General features: G+C 41.1%; 1 protein-coding gene across 10 annotated transcripts in view; it reads left to right on the top strand.

Annotated features, from left to right (window-relative positions):
* Window positions 1-14,899, top strand: part of LOC106604539 (prominin-1-A) — a 111,544-nt gene that overhangs the window by 52,425 nt on the left and 44,220 nt on the right. The window lies entirely within an intron of this gene.

The raw sequence follows: 14,899 nt of genomic DNA, 5'->3' as shown, positions 1-14,899 counted from the left end.
GATCTGTGCGTCTACCCTCACCAGCAGCACAAGCCTCCATCTTTAGAGCGAGTGAAGTGAGTTTGGAAAGTATGTATCTTAGAAATTGTTTTCACATACAAATTTTATATGTCCGAACTCAGAATCAAATAGGCTTCCCAAAAATAAGGTGGTAGAAAGTTTATTTTGATTTGCGATTTTCTGCGTGTATCTGTGTCCAATCATCAGGTAGCCTGGTTTCAGATTATTAACAAGATTATTAGGGAAATTGTTATTTTTGCAAAGTATGTAAACATTTATTTCGAGCTATTATATTAATCTGACTATTCACAATAATCCTATTAATGTGTGCATGTAACCATACTCACTGGTGGAAGTGAACTAAATCTGCGGGAAGGGTTCACTTAGTTCTGGTCCCCTTCTGCCTAAAAGCATTGGACCTAAATGGTTTTCAATTGAAAATGGTGTTCAAACAGGCCTTGGATGTCATTTTAGGGTGTCTTTGTGCTCCGTCCGGATTATAATCTAGGGAAAACACTGGGTAAATATGAAGGCTACACTAGAAGGTTTGAGCCCGCCTTGGCTACCTCAGTCCTCCTACTATAAATGTAACACAATACAACCACACATTAATCACAGTTTATATCAAGAGACCCCCCTGGAAATCTTCTTCAAAAGGCCAACTACTACGTTTTTTATGATAATTTATAAACAAGGTGGAATGGACATTTTACATAGACACAGTGCCTTCAGAAAGTATTCACACCCCTTTACCTTTTCCACAGTTTGTTGTGCTACAGTCTGAATTTAAAATGTATTAAATTGAGATTTTGTGTCACCGGCCTACACACAATACTCCATAATTTTGAAGTGGAATTCTGATTTTAGACATTTTTATAAATTAATAAAAAATGAAAGACTGTAATATCTTGAGTCAATAAGTATTTAACACCTTTGTTATTGGAACGTCTAAATAAATTCAGGATTAAAAATGTGCTTAACAAGTCATAGAAAGTTGAATGGACTCACTCTGTGTGCAATAATAGTGCTTAATATCCCTTTGACCATGGTGAAGTTATTAATTACACTTTGGATGAGAAGGAAGCCTGTACAGAAAAAAAAATATTACAAAACATGCATCCGGTTTGCCAAAAGGCACTAAAGTAAAACTGCCACAAATTGGGCTAGGAAATTAACTTTATGTTCTGAATACAAAGCATTATGTTGGGACAAATCCAACACAACACACTGAGTACCGCTCTTCACATTTTCAAGCATGGTGGTGGCTGCCTCATGTTATGGCTATGCTTGTCATCGGCAAGGACAAGGGAGTTTTTTTAGGATATAGAGCTAAGCACAGGCAAAATCCTAGATGAAAATCTGGTTTAGTCTGCTTTCCAAAAGACACTGGGAGACAAATTCACCTTTCAGCAGGACAATAACCTAACACACAAGGCTGCACTGGCGTTGCTTACCAAGACGACATTGAATGTTCCTGAGTGGCCTAGTTACGATTTTGACTTAAATCGGCTTGAAAAGCTATGGCAAGACTTGAAATTGGCTGTCCAGCAATGATCATCAACCAACTTGACAGAGCATGAAGAATTGTAAAAATAATAATGTGCAAATATTGTACAATCCAGGGCCCAGATTCACAAAACACTTCTTACGCAAAACGTAACAAGCTTCTTAGGAAAAGAAGTTCATAAGATAGTTCGTAAGTGCTATTCCTCAACAATATCTTAAGATTTTATGATTTTCTTACGAACTTCTCAAATATCTTCTTACAAATCTTCTTAAGATGTTTGTTGCTAGGCAACCGTTTAACTAGCAATGGCAATCGTGTTAGCATATTTTAATGTTCTAAAACATGTTCTTGGGTTTAAAATAATCAATACTGAAACTTTCAGATGAAGTTTGTGAGTGAGTTAAACATGGTCAATTTTTTTCATGAACTTTTTCTCTCACTGCCCTGAGTTTAAGACAATAGTTTAGCTATTTTGGGATTAAGAATTATTTTCAAGAATCTAATTTCATCTTAACTTTTTGTTTAAGGAGAAACATAAGAAATAACACAAAAAAAATTCAATAACCTTTTTGAGGAATAGCAACTTTGCTTAACTTTCTTCTTAAGTCTATAGTTAAGGGAAAAATGGTAGTTAAGAATACATTTATTCTTAAGAAGATTTTGTGAATCTGGGCCCAGGTGTATAAAGCTCTTAAAGACTTACCCAGAAAGACTCACAGCTGTAATAGCTGCCAAAGTTGATTCTAACATGTGTCGACTCAAGGGTGTGGATATATTTCCGTATTTAATTTTCAATAAATTTGGAAAAAATTCTAAAAACATGTTTTCACTTTGTCGTTATGGGGTATTGTGTGTAGTTGGGTGAGATATATTTAATACATTTTGAATTCAGGCTGTAACACAACAACATGGGGAATAAGTCAAGGGGTATTAATACTTTACATAATATGCATTTTTATAGTGTCTCTATTCAAGAGTCTTTTGACTCAATTAATGCTGTTCCTGCTTCAGTGTTCTCCCTCAGCATCTTTTCCGAACACAGTACATCACCTACTGACTTCCATCACTTTAGATATCCAGTGGTGATTGTGAGAAACAAATGGTCAAATGTACTTACAGCACATTATTGGCTAGGCAGTAGAAATAGCCATATACAGACACAATATAGACAGTATCTGTGGCTTGCCTTTGGCTCTACGGTGGAGGAGAGAGGATTCACCAAGCTTCTGTTCTTTGTTTGATGTTCCTGTCTTTACGGCTTTGTTGGAGAGAGAGTGCTGCATTATTACAAATTCCAGAGGGGAAACCTAGCTCCACGGAGACAAGTGTCTGAGAGAGAGAAACCACCCAGAGCTCTTATTAAATCTCCCCGGCCACCAGGCGAAGACGCCACAACGATTCTAATGATGCAATTACACTGGGCACAGAGATGTGGAGACCTCTCCAGCTGAGGGACAGGGAGTGTGTTACCTTTAGGTCACATGCGCGCGTACAGTGCATACACATAGTACTCACACACACACAGGGTATTACCAAAAGAGCGCAATCGCTGACAGCTATGGGGCGAGGATGAGACGTTTTACAGGGGGTGGTATCCCAGAAACTTTCTAATTTGAATATGTAAGGCTTGCAGGCACATTATCAGAGAGGGAGAGAGAGGGTGAGACATAAAATTGACATGGGTGGTGTATTACACTATTTCCAAGAGCTTGTTTGATTGAATGTGAAAGTGTATTTTTAAGGTGTAGGCCTATAAAGCATTCTGGTATGGATTATAGGTTGGTATGCCAAAGATGTCTTCGAAACTTAGGTGTAGCATCACATTGTGGTTTGTAAGGTACACTATATATACAAACCTATGTGGACACCCCTTCAAATTAGTAGATAAGGGATATTTCAGCCATTTCAGCAATACTCACTACCGAGTTCCAAACTGCCTCTGGAAGCAACATCAGCTACTGTTATTTTATTGTTGCTCCTTTATTTTTTTTGTATTATTTTTTTTTGTTTATTTTAGTAAATACTTTCTTAACACTTTTTTTCTTAAAACTACATTGTTGGTTAAGAACTGTAAGGTCTACCTACACCTGTTGTATTCCTGTGACAAATAACATTTGATTTGATTTGAACTGTTCGTTGAGAGCGTCATGAAATGGGTTTCCATGGCCGAGCAGCCGCATACACCATGTGCCTAAGATCAGCCGAGCAGCCTAAGATCACCATGTGCAATGCCAAGTGTCGGCTGGAGTGGTGTAAACCTCGCCGCCATTGGACTCTGGAGAAGTGGAAACACGTTTTCTGGAGTGATGAGTCACGCTTCAGTATCTGGCAGTCCGATGGACGAATCTCGGATGCCAGGAGAACGCGATTTGCCCGAATGCATAGTGCGAACTAAACTTTGGTGGAGGAAGACTAATGGTCTGGGGCTGTTTTTCATGGTTTGGGCTAGGCCCCTTAGTTCCAGTGAAGGGAAATCTTACAGCATACAATAACATTCTAGACGATTCTGTGCTTCCAACTTTGTGGCAAAAGTTTGGGGATGGCCCTTTCCTGTTTCAGCATGACAAATGACAATGTCCCCGTGAACAAAGCGAGGTCCATACAGAAATGGTTTGTCGAGATTAGTGTGGAAGAACTTGACTGGCCTGCACAGAGACCTAACCTCAACCCCATCAAACACCTTTGGGATGAATTGGAACGCCGACTGCGAGCCAGCCCTAATCACCCAACATCAGTGCCTGACCTCACTAATGATCTTGTGGCTGAATAGAACCAAGTCCCTGCAGCAATGTTCCAACATCTTGTGGAAAGCCTTCCCAGTAGAGTGGAGGCTGTTATAGCAGCAAATGTGGGACCAACTCCATTTGAATGCCCATGATTTTTGGTCATGTAGTGTATGTTTTTGGTACAATACTCCTATTTGCCTTTAGTTGTGTCACTATTATGAGGTTCGACTGGTTCAGATATAAAACATTTGAAGGGACAGTGAGCTCAATGTCTCGTCTAAAGCCACACATCTGACCAGACAGACTGGTGCACTGACCGCAGTCGAGGGAAATATGCTAGAGGATGAAGAGGCTAAGAAAGCTTGTTCTCTGTGTATTGTCCTCTGTGTACTGTCCTCTGTGTATTGTCCTTGTGTACTGTCCTCTATGTACTGTCCTCTGTGTACTGCCCTGTCCATTTCATATTTATCTTAGGCTTGAAATAGAGCAGCACTGTCAAGTCTTCACCATACATTCGTAATAACTTTGTAAATGTTTGAATTATGTCGTTTTCGATATCAGTTCCAGCCGCCACAACTTTCTAATGAGTTCTGTTATGTCATTGGAAGTCATGCCACATGACAGTTCATAGGCTACTGTGCAGAACACAACAGCAAGCCTTTTGCCTTACATTTTAAATGAATCTATTGTTCAGAATGCAACAGATGTAGATTAAAGTTAGGACTACAAAACAAAAGTATCACTACAAACTATGGTTTTAGTAACCTTTCAGTGTAAAGATTATTATCCGTACTGCAGTAAGAGAGGTACCCTGTCTCATAATGGACCAATGATGCGATCCACTAATCTATTAATAGACCGTTTCCCCCATACTATGGGAACAATAGAATAGTCCCAAAAGTGCAGCCTCTAGTATTTGATCATGTATTTGACCCAAGTATCCATCTCTCCCTGTCTAGAAGTATTAACATAGACTGATGTTCTCTGATTTGTACAGTATGGGGTGCCTCGTTCTACCTTGTGTGTGCTGATGATGAATCATTGACGAAGTGACCCAATTAATATGTGGAAACAACTTCTCATCACTGCCCTGCTTTCTCCGGGTGCACAGAACACTGTCAGTGTGGTGTCACACACCATGGTGAGCTGAACACACAGACGCAGGCAGACAGACACGCACACTCACACATATTTTAATCATTATGTGCGCCCATTCACATATTTGATAGAGTTTCACTTATGAAATATAACATATGGATCGTTCACATGATATGTACAGAGAACAGTATGGCTGTGACACACACTACCTCTCCCTGCTTTTTTGTCAGATGGTTATATCCCTCCACAGCCACCTCTCTCAGCCAACATGGAGATTCTACTGCACTGCACCTCGGCAACAGAGCTCCCCAGAAGCCGTTGCCAAGGCACTAAACTCCTGCCGTTAGGCCTTGTTGTCATGGGGGAGTGATATGAAAGAGTGGCACCACTGTACTGTAGCGCAAAGAGCCAAGCACCTGCTTTAACAAGATACAGGCAGGCAGGCAGGCAGGCAGGCAGGCACAAAGACAGACAGACGGACAGACAGACAGGGGAGGGCCCAACTTACATCTTAGCGCAGATTGTCATTAAAACCCAAGCTAATAAGGCTAGGGGTTGAACAGGACCACTGAATGTTCCAAACTGTAACACCCTGATCACATAAAGGGTTGAACAGGACCACTGTATGTTCCAAACTGTAACACCCTGATCACATAAAGGGTTGAACAGGACCACTGTATGTTCCAAACTGTAACACCCTGGTCACATAAAGGGTTGAACAGGACCACTGTATGTTCCAAACTGTAACACCCTGGTCACATAAAGGGTTGAACAGGACCACTGTATGTTCCAAACTGTAACGTGGGGATCAGAAGCAGAGCTGCTATCGGAACACAAAGACAACAAGTTACACAAAGGAATGAAAGACGTCTTTATCTACTATACAAATGCTGCTATTTCAAGACCACAAGTCCAACAACCCATCCACCAACAGCTACTGTCAGTCTCAACGTCAACAGTGAAGAGGCGACTCCTGGAAGGCAGAGTTCCTCTGTCCAGTGTCTGTGTTCTTTTGCCCATCTTAGTATTTTATTTTTATTGGCTTTTTATTTGCATCTCTGCCTAGAAGGCCAGCATCCTGGAGTCGCCTCTTCAGAGTTGACGTTGAGACTGGTGTTTTGCAGGTACTATTTAATGAAGCTGCCAGTTGAGGACTTGTGAAGCGTCTGTTTCTCAAACTAGACACTCTAATGTACTTGTCCTCTTGCTCACTTTTGCACCAGGGCCTCACACTCTTCTTTCTATTCTGGTTAGAGCCAGTTTGCGCTGTTCGGTGAAGGGAGTAGTACACAGCGTTGTACGAGATCTTCAGTTTCTTGGCAATTTCTCGTATTGGAATAGCCTTCATTTCTCAGAACAAGAAATAGACTGACAAGTTTCAGAAGAAATATCTTTGTTTCTGGCCATTTTGAGCCTGTACTCGAACCCACAAATGCTGATGCTCCAGATACTCAACTAGTCTAAAGAAGGCCAGTTGTATTGCTTCTTTAATCAGAACAACAGTTTTCAGCTGTGCTAAAATAATTGCAAAAGGGTTTTCTAATGATCAATTAGCCTTTAAAATGGTAAACTTGGATTAGCTAACACAACGTGCCATTGGAACACAGGAGTGATGGTTGCTGATAATGGGCACCGTTTCCAGCTACTATAGTCATTTACAACATTAACAATGTCTACACTGTATTTCTGATCAATTTGATGTTATTTTAATTGACAAAAAATGTGCTTTTCTTTCAAAAACAAGGACATTTCTAAGTTATCCTAAACTTTTGAACGGTACTGTATGTGGCAGGAATTTCCTAACGTGAATGTATTAGGCCTGCATGTTTGCCTCTATGTGTGGTTGCGTGCGGCTATACTGGGCTCTGGCTGGCCCAGTGAGTGACCATAGACCACATCACAGTGACACCAGTCCTCCGCTTGACTAGGAGGGACTTCTCACGGGAGAGAGAGAACCTTAGGGACCGTGTGTGTGTGTGTGTGTGCTTTCTCTTATGAAAAGAGACATTTCACACTAAATGCACCGTACGCTATCTTGTTGTCAGCACACTGCATGTTTCAGTGCATGAACAGTGCACTGAAATGCATGTTTCACACTGCATGAACAGTGCACTACTTATTACATTAGAATCCACCGATCTATCCCTACGGTAGCTATATGCAGTGATTTCTAATATAATTTACAGTGCTATTGGAATCACAGCAATATAGTTATGTCTTGAGCAATGTAAGTTAGATAGCTAACTTATTCTTTATGTTTTATAGTACAGTCTTAAAGAGACATTGTGTGTTTATGGCTTTTCTAGAAACACAATTCCTAACCCTTTCATGCACACAGAGCATCTGATCCATTGAAATAGAATCTTGGATTCTGACATGTGGTGTTGGTAGTGTTAACCCCATTGTAACATGTGGTGTCTGTAGTTTTTACCCCATTGTCCTATGTGGTGTCAGTAGTGTTCACCCCATTGGAACCTGTGGTGTTAATAGTGTTAACCCTATTGTAACATGTGGTGTCAGTAGTGTTTAACCCTATTGTAACATGTGGTGTCAGTAGTGTTAACCATATTGTAACATGTGGTGTCAGTAGTGTTTAACCCTGTTGTAACATGTGGTGTCAGTAGTGTTAACCCTATTGTAACATGTGGTGTCAGTAGTGTTAACCCTATTGTAACATGTGGTGTCAGTAGTGTTTAACCCTATTGTAACATGTGGTGTCAGTAGTGTTTAACCCTGTTGTAACATGTGGTGTCAGTAGTGTTAACCCTATTGTAACATGTGGTGTCAGTAGTGTTAACCCTATTGTAACATGTGGTGTCAGTAGTGTTTAACCCTATTGTAACATGTGGTGTCAGTAGTGTTTAACCCTGTTGTAACATGTGGTGTCAGTAGTGTTTAACCCTGTTGTAACATGTGGTGTCAGTAGTGTTTAACCCTGTTGTAACATGTGGTGTCTGCAGTGTTCACCCCATTGTCCTATGTGTAGTCAGTAGTGTTAACCCTATTGTAATATGTGCTGTTTGTAATGTTAAGCCTATTGTAACATGGTGTAGGTGGTCTTAACCCCATTGTAACATGTGGTGTCAGTAGTGTTAACCCTATTGTAATATGTGCTGTTGGTAGTGTTAACCCCGTTGTCCTATATGGTGTCAGTAGGGTTCACCCCATTGTAACATGTGGTGTTAATAGTGTTAACCCTATTGTAGGTGGTGTTAACCCCATTGGAACGTGGTGTCAGTAGTGTTAACCCCATTGTAACATGTGGTGTTTAAGCACCAGCTGTCAGAGCAGCTCACAGATCACTGCACCTGTACATAGCCAATCTGTAAATAGCCCATCCAACTACCTCATCACCATATTGTTATTTATGTTATTTATTTTTGCTCTTTTGCACCCCAGTACCGCTACTTAAAAAAAATATATATATATATTTTATCTTTATTTAACTAGGCAAGTCAGTTAAGAACAAATTCTTATTTTCAATGACGGCCTAGGAACAGTGGGTTAACTGCCTTGCTCAGGGGCAGAACGACAGATTTGTACCTTGTCCAACGCTCTAACCACTAGGCTACCTGCCGCCCCACTTGCGCACTCATCTTCTGCACATCTATCACCCCAGTGTTTAATTTGCCATACTGTAATAATTTCGCCACTATGGCCTATTTATTGCCTCACCCCCCTTATCCTACCTCATTTGCACACACTGTATATAGACTTTCTCTATTGTATTATTGACTGTATGTTTGTTTATTCCATGTGTAACTCTGTGTTGTTGTTTGTGTCGCACTGCTTTGCTTTATCTTGGCCAGATCGCAGTTGTAAATGAGAACTTGTTCTCAACTAGCCTACCTGGTTAAATAAAGGTGAAATACATTTTTTTTATGGTAACATGTGGTGTCAGTAGTGTTAACCCTATTGTAACGTGGTGTCTGTAGTTTCCACCCCATTGTCCTATGTGGTGTCAGTAGTGTTCACCCTATTGTAACATGTGGTGTTAGTAGTGTTAACCCTACTGTAACATGTGGTGTCAGTAGTGTTAACCCTATTGTAACATGTGGTGTTAGTAGTGTTAACCCTATTGTAACATGTGGTGTTAGTAGTGTTAACCCTATTGTAACATGTGGTGTTAGTAGTGTTAACCCTACTGTAACATGTGGTGTCAGTAGTGTTAACCCTATTGTAACATGTGGTGTTAGTAGTGTTAACCCTATTGTAACATGTGGTGTTAGTAGTGTTAACCCTACTGTAACATGTGGTGTCAGTAGTGTTAACCCTATTGTAACATGTGGTGTCAGTAGTGTTCACCCTATTGTAATATGTGCTGTTGGTAGTGTTAAGCCTATTGTAACATGGTGTAGGTGTTGTTAACCCCATTGCAACATGGTGTCAGTAGTGTTAACCCCATTGTAACATGTGGTGTCAGTAGTGTTAACCCTATTGTAACATTTGGTGTTGGTAGTATTAAGTAACCCTATTGTAACATGTGGTGTCAGCAGTGTTAACACCATTGTTTCAAGAAGTCTTTACTTTACTTTTGCTTGTTTGTTGTCCATTAGACTTACCGATAGAGAAGACACATGACCAAGCTAAGCTAGCAGCTGCTATTGTATGTCTGCACAAAATTAGCTTTGTTAAGCTGAGGATAATAACCTAATAAGGACTAAGTAAATAGTCTGGTCACCCCATGTCCACACTAAAGCCCCTTTTCACTATGATAGTAAGACAGTATTAGGGAACAATAGGTGCTTATGACAAGTCTGGTAAGTAATGCATTATGATGGTACCAATATGCAATAGTGGATTCGTAATTAGGACAGGAGTTGATACAACTCTTATACAACCTTGAGCAACCAACCACCAAGGATACTTGGTATGGAGTCATGGATGCTAGCATTGGTGTCAGTCTTGCAGTCTAAGACTATATATCAAGACCTGAAACGCCCATTGTCTTCCATTATACAGTATGACTACCCAGGGTCCTTGTAGGGGAAGGAATGTGATGCTTCCTGTAGGTGCACTGCACACGCACACAAACACACACACACACACACACCTATGTTACTGTGTACTTTACTTTGTGTTAGGTGCTCTGAACTGACCATGTGTCCTTACATGACACGACACTATGGGACTAAATTGCATGTTGCAGTGTGAAAGCTTTTTAGCTACCATAACACTGAATGATGTATTCACTAGCTGATGAATTCTTTATAGGAGATGTTGCTGAGCTGCGCTCAGGTTTTGAGTGTGACCTATTGTTATTTTCAAAAATAGAATTCCAAAGTAATGTGCTCAAAAGTAAGGAATAAATGTTTTGTTAATGAATATAGTTGATATAATTCAGGGGTAGGCAACTAGATACAGCTACGTGCCGATTTTATATCGGAACGGATGTTTGGGGGGGGGTGTACACTAGAAATTGACCACAACTAAGCCCAAAAAGAGAATGTATTTGAAAATAACCATAATTTCACACCTTGATTACATTGAGACATGATCGCATATCTGGTTTTTTTCATTTGTGGAAATACTTGGGAACAGATTTCCTGAATTAACACATTTTTAACTGAATTCCTGGTGATCCATTTTTATGTTTATTTTCTTTGCTAAAAAGATTGAGGGGCCCATTAAAGTCACTTGCGGGACTGTTATAGTCCGCGGGCCGCCTGTTGCCGGCCCCTGATATAATTTGTAGTGTGTGTGTGTGTGTGCTTGTTGCCTTTATATATAGTTATCTGTAGTGATAATAGTGACATGCTGTGCCATTCACGATGTAATTTTATTCATCTCCATTAATCATTAAACCTCTTGCCTAGTAGATAGTTTACTAGCTCATGAAGTATAGCACCACTTTATACAGGTCCTTCATACAGTAAAGTGTATTTTAATGAAAACAAAATGGATAATGCTATTAAAGGTTAAATCATTTTGAAAGATGATAGCAGTCACTTCCTTAAGTGCTCAGCCCAGTTCTGTGGTATGTAGGGCAGGCTGTGTGTGTCTCTATACCAGTAGTTTCCATTCACATTGCACATCATTTTAAACCAAACACTCATGGCATTGTTCATTATTCACACAAAGCATGGTGCTACACTGTTTTGCTGTTTGTTTGACCCTTTCGACTAAAGGTCATATCAGTAAATGTGACATAAAAGAAGAAGAATACTTTATTGGCTATTTATTATACATGTGATCCGGCTTCAAAATACCAGACATCACATCATCAACAAAACCAAGACCTATTGATTTCAATCTAACTTGTATTGTGTTACACAGCTGTTATTTTATGGCCTATAATTAGTGGGTACTCTAACCTCTGAGCACAATATGAAAAGGCTACATCTTACTCTGTGCTACATCTTACTCCATGCTGCATCTTACTCCGTGCTACACCTTACTCCGTGCTACACCTTATTCCGTGCTACACCTTACTCCGTGCTACACCTTATTCCGTGCTGCATCTTACTCCGTGCTACATCTTATTCCGTGCTACATCTTATTCCGTGCTACATCTTATTCCGTGCTGCACCTTATTCCGTGCTACATCTTACTCCGTGCTGCATCTTACTCCGTGCTACATCTTACTCCGTGCTACATCTTATTCCGTGCTGCTTCTTACTCCGTGCTACATCTTACTCCGTGCTGCATCTTACTCCGTGCTGCATCTTATTCCATGCTGCTTCTTACTCCGTGCTACATCTTACTCCGTGCTACATCTTACTCCGTGCTGCTTCTTACTCCGTGCTGCATCTTATTCCGTGCTACATCTTATTCCGTGCTGCACCTTACTCCGTGTTACACCTTACTCCGTGCTACACCTTACCCCGTGCTACATCTTACCCCGTGCTGCATCTTACTCCGTGCTGCTTCTTACTCCGTGCTGCATCTTACTCCGTGCTGCATCTTACTCCGTGCTACATCTTACTCCATGCTGCTTCTTACTCCGTGCTGCATCTTATTCCGTGCTACATCTTATTCCGTGCTGCACCTTACTCCGTGTTACACCTTACTCCGTGCTACACCTTACCCCGTGCTACATCTTACTCCGTGCTGCATCTTACTCCGTGCTACACCTTACTCCGTGCTACACCTTACCCCGTGCTACATCTTACCCCGTGCTGCATCTTACTCCGTGCTGCTTCTTACTCCGTGCTGCATCTTACTCCGTGCTGCATCTTACTCCGTGCTACTTCTTACTCCGTGCTACATCTTATTCCGTGCTACATCTTACTCCGTGCTGCTTCTTACTCCGTGCTACATCTTACTCCGTGCTGCTTCTTACTCCGTGCTACATCTTATTCCGTGCTACATCTTACTCCGTGCTGCATCTTACTCCGTGCTACATCTTATTCCGTGCTACATCTTATTCCACGCTACTTCTTACTCCGTGCTGCTTCTTACTCTGTGCTACATCTTACCCCGTGCTACATCTTACCCCGTGGTGCATCTTACCCCGTGCTACATCTTACTCCGTGCTGCTTCTTACTCCGTGCTGCTTCTTACTCTGTGCTATATCTTACTCTGTGGTGCATCTAACTCTGTGCAACATCTTGTAGACCAGTTTGTGAGACTATGGGTCAGTTCCTGTTAAGAAGTCCTACATGTAGAGTAACAATGGCCAACCCTCCTCCCGGAGAACTATCTGGGGATGCAGGCTTTTGCTCCAGCCTTGCTCTAATACACCTGATTCAGTTGATCAGCTATTCGTCAGTATCTTGTTTGGCTCAATTAGCTGGAGCATAGGGCTTCATATCCTGAGTGTTGACCACCCCTGTCATTCACAGAGAATAGGGAATGGGGTCTCTAGAGACTGGAGAGAGATAAAGAGAGGACTGAGAAAGCACTGTCCTGTCCTAGCACAACACAGCTGAATACAGGCCATTGTTAGGCCAAGCAAAGCCATGGAGCCACTAGACCGTGTAATGCTACACTGCTCAGAGTACTGGCCTATATTAATTTCTATAGGCTAACAGGTAGCGCTACACTGTTTGTTTTCACAGTTATCATAACTTGTTTCCTGTGGTCATATTTTCATGTCTCATTGACTTTGTTGCTCTTGTAGGCATTCATTTCACACAGCATATTTTGTCAAGTTGCTGTATAGCTAACTATCTCAAGATGAGTTTCCGTTTTTCTCATTCCGACTGAAATATTTGTTTTGTTGACTCGTTGAATGGGGTAGCACACTCTGTAGTCTATTGGCAGTTTCCCTGCTCTGGTGAGAGCTACAGTTTCAGATTATAATCTAGGCACTAGATCAGGGTCCATTCTCTTCCACACTCACTCACAATGAGTTGGGAATTCACTTGCTGCCATCTTCAAAGCCCCTTTGTTCATCGGTAGAGATTCCGCTGACCTTGCTGGACAACGCTGACAGAGAGCTCGAGAGAGAAAGAGAGCGAGAGAGTTAGAGAGTTAGAATGAATTGGGGAGACAGATGGAAAGAGACAGAAAATAACGTGAGATGGGAAATTAGAGTGAGAGAATGAGGGAAGGAGCGAGAGAGTTGCACAAGAGGCTTTTGTCATCTGGTAGCCATTTTGATTCTCCGTTGATCCGCATGCCTCCATGCCTACTGCCTTCCCCTACTACAGTAGCATAATGTCCATACAACCTACATGTTAGCCAATAGTCACTTGGACGTACTGCCAAATTCTATAAAATTACTTTGGAGGTGGCTTATGGTATCAATTCTCTGTCAACAGCTCTGGTGGACATCCCTGCATTCAGCATGCCAGTTGCGCACTCCCTCAAAACTTGAGACATCTGTGGAATTGTGTTTTGTGACAAAACTGGCCTTTTATTGTCCCCAGCACAAGGTGCACCTGTGTAATGATCATGTTGTTTAATCAGCTTCCTGATTCCACACCTGTCAGGTGGATGGATTATTTTGGCAAATGAGAAATGCTCACTAACAGGGATGTAAACACATTTGTGCACAACATTTGAGAGAAATACGCTTTTTGTGCATATGGAAAATGTGTGGGATCTTTTATTTCAGCTCATGAAACATGGGACCAACACTTCACATGTTGCGTTTATATTTTTGTTTGTGTACAATGTTCACACACACACACACAAAAACACTCACACACAAACACACTGTACAGTACACACCTATGAGTGACTCAAAATATCCATTCTAATTGCTCTCAATGTCCTAACACAGACATGAAGCTCACATTCCAAAGTTACAATATGCACTGATTCTTCTCAATAGATCAAACATTCAAACCCCCATGGGAAAACAGACTCACATAGAAATGTGTCAGAATGTCTCTTTAATTAACCGTTTGCTATTTATTAGAAAACATTTACAATTTCTACAGATGAGATACAGTACAATATTGTTTGTTTAATGCACTTTGACCAGGCGTCCACAATGGCACCCAATGCTCTACTCTGCACTAGGCTATATAGGGAATAGAATGCCTTTTGGAAGAAAGAAAAAACGATGTTAACATTTTGCCCAAAAGCCCATAGTTTGTGTAGTCCAACCTGCATAGAGAGAGACTTCCATTATCTTTTCTCAAGGCCTTTACTTATTAGCCCCCCTCTCACTACAGTA

Source organism: Salmo salar, chromosome 05 (assembly GCF_965601325.2).
Source record: "Salmo salar chromosome 05, fSalSal1, whole genome shotgun sequence".
NCBI lineage: Eukaryota > Metazoa > Chordata > Actinopteri > Salmoniformes > Salmonidae > Salmo > Salmo salar.
This window is presented reverse-complemented; position numbering and strand designations above follow the sequence as displayed.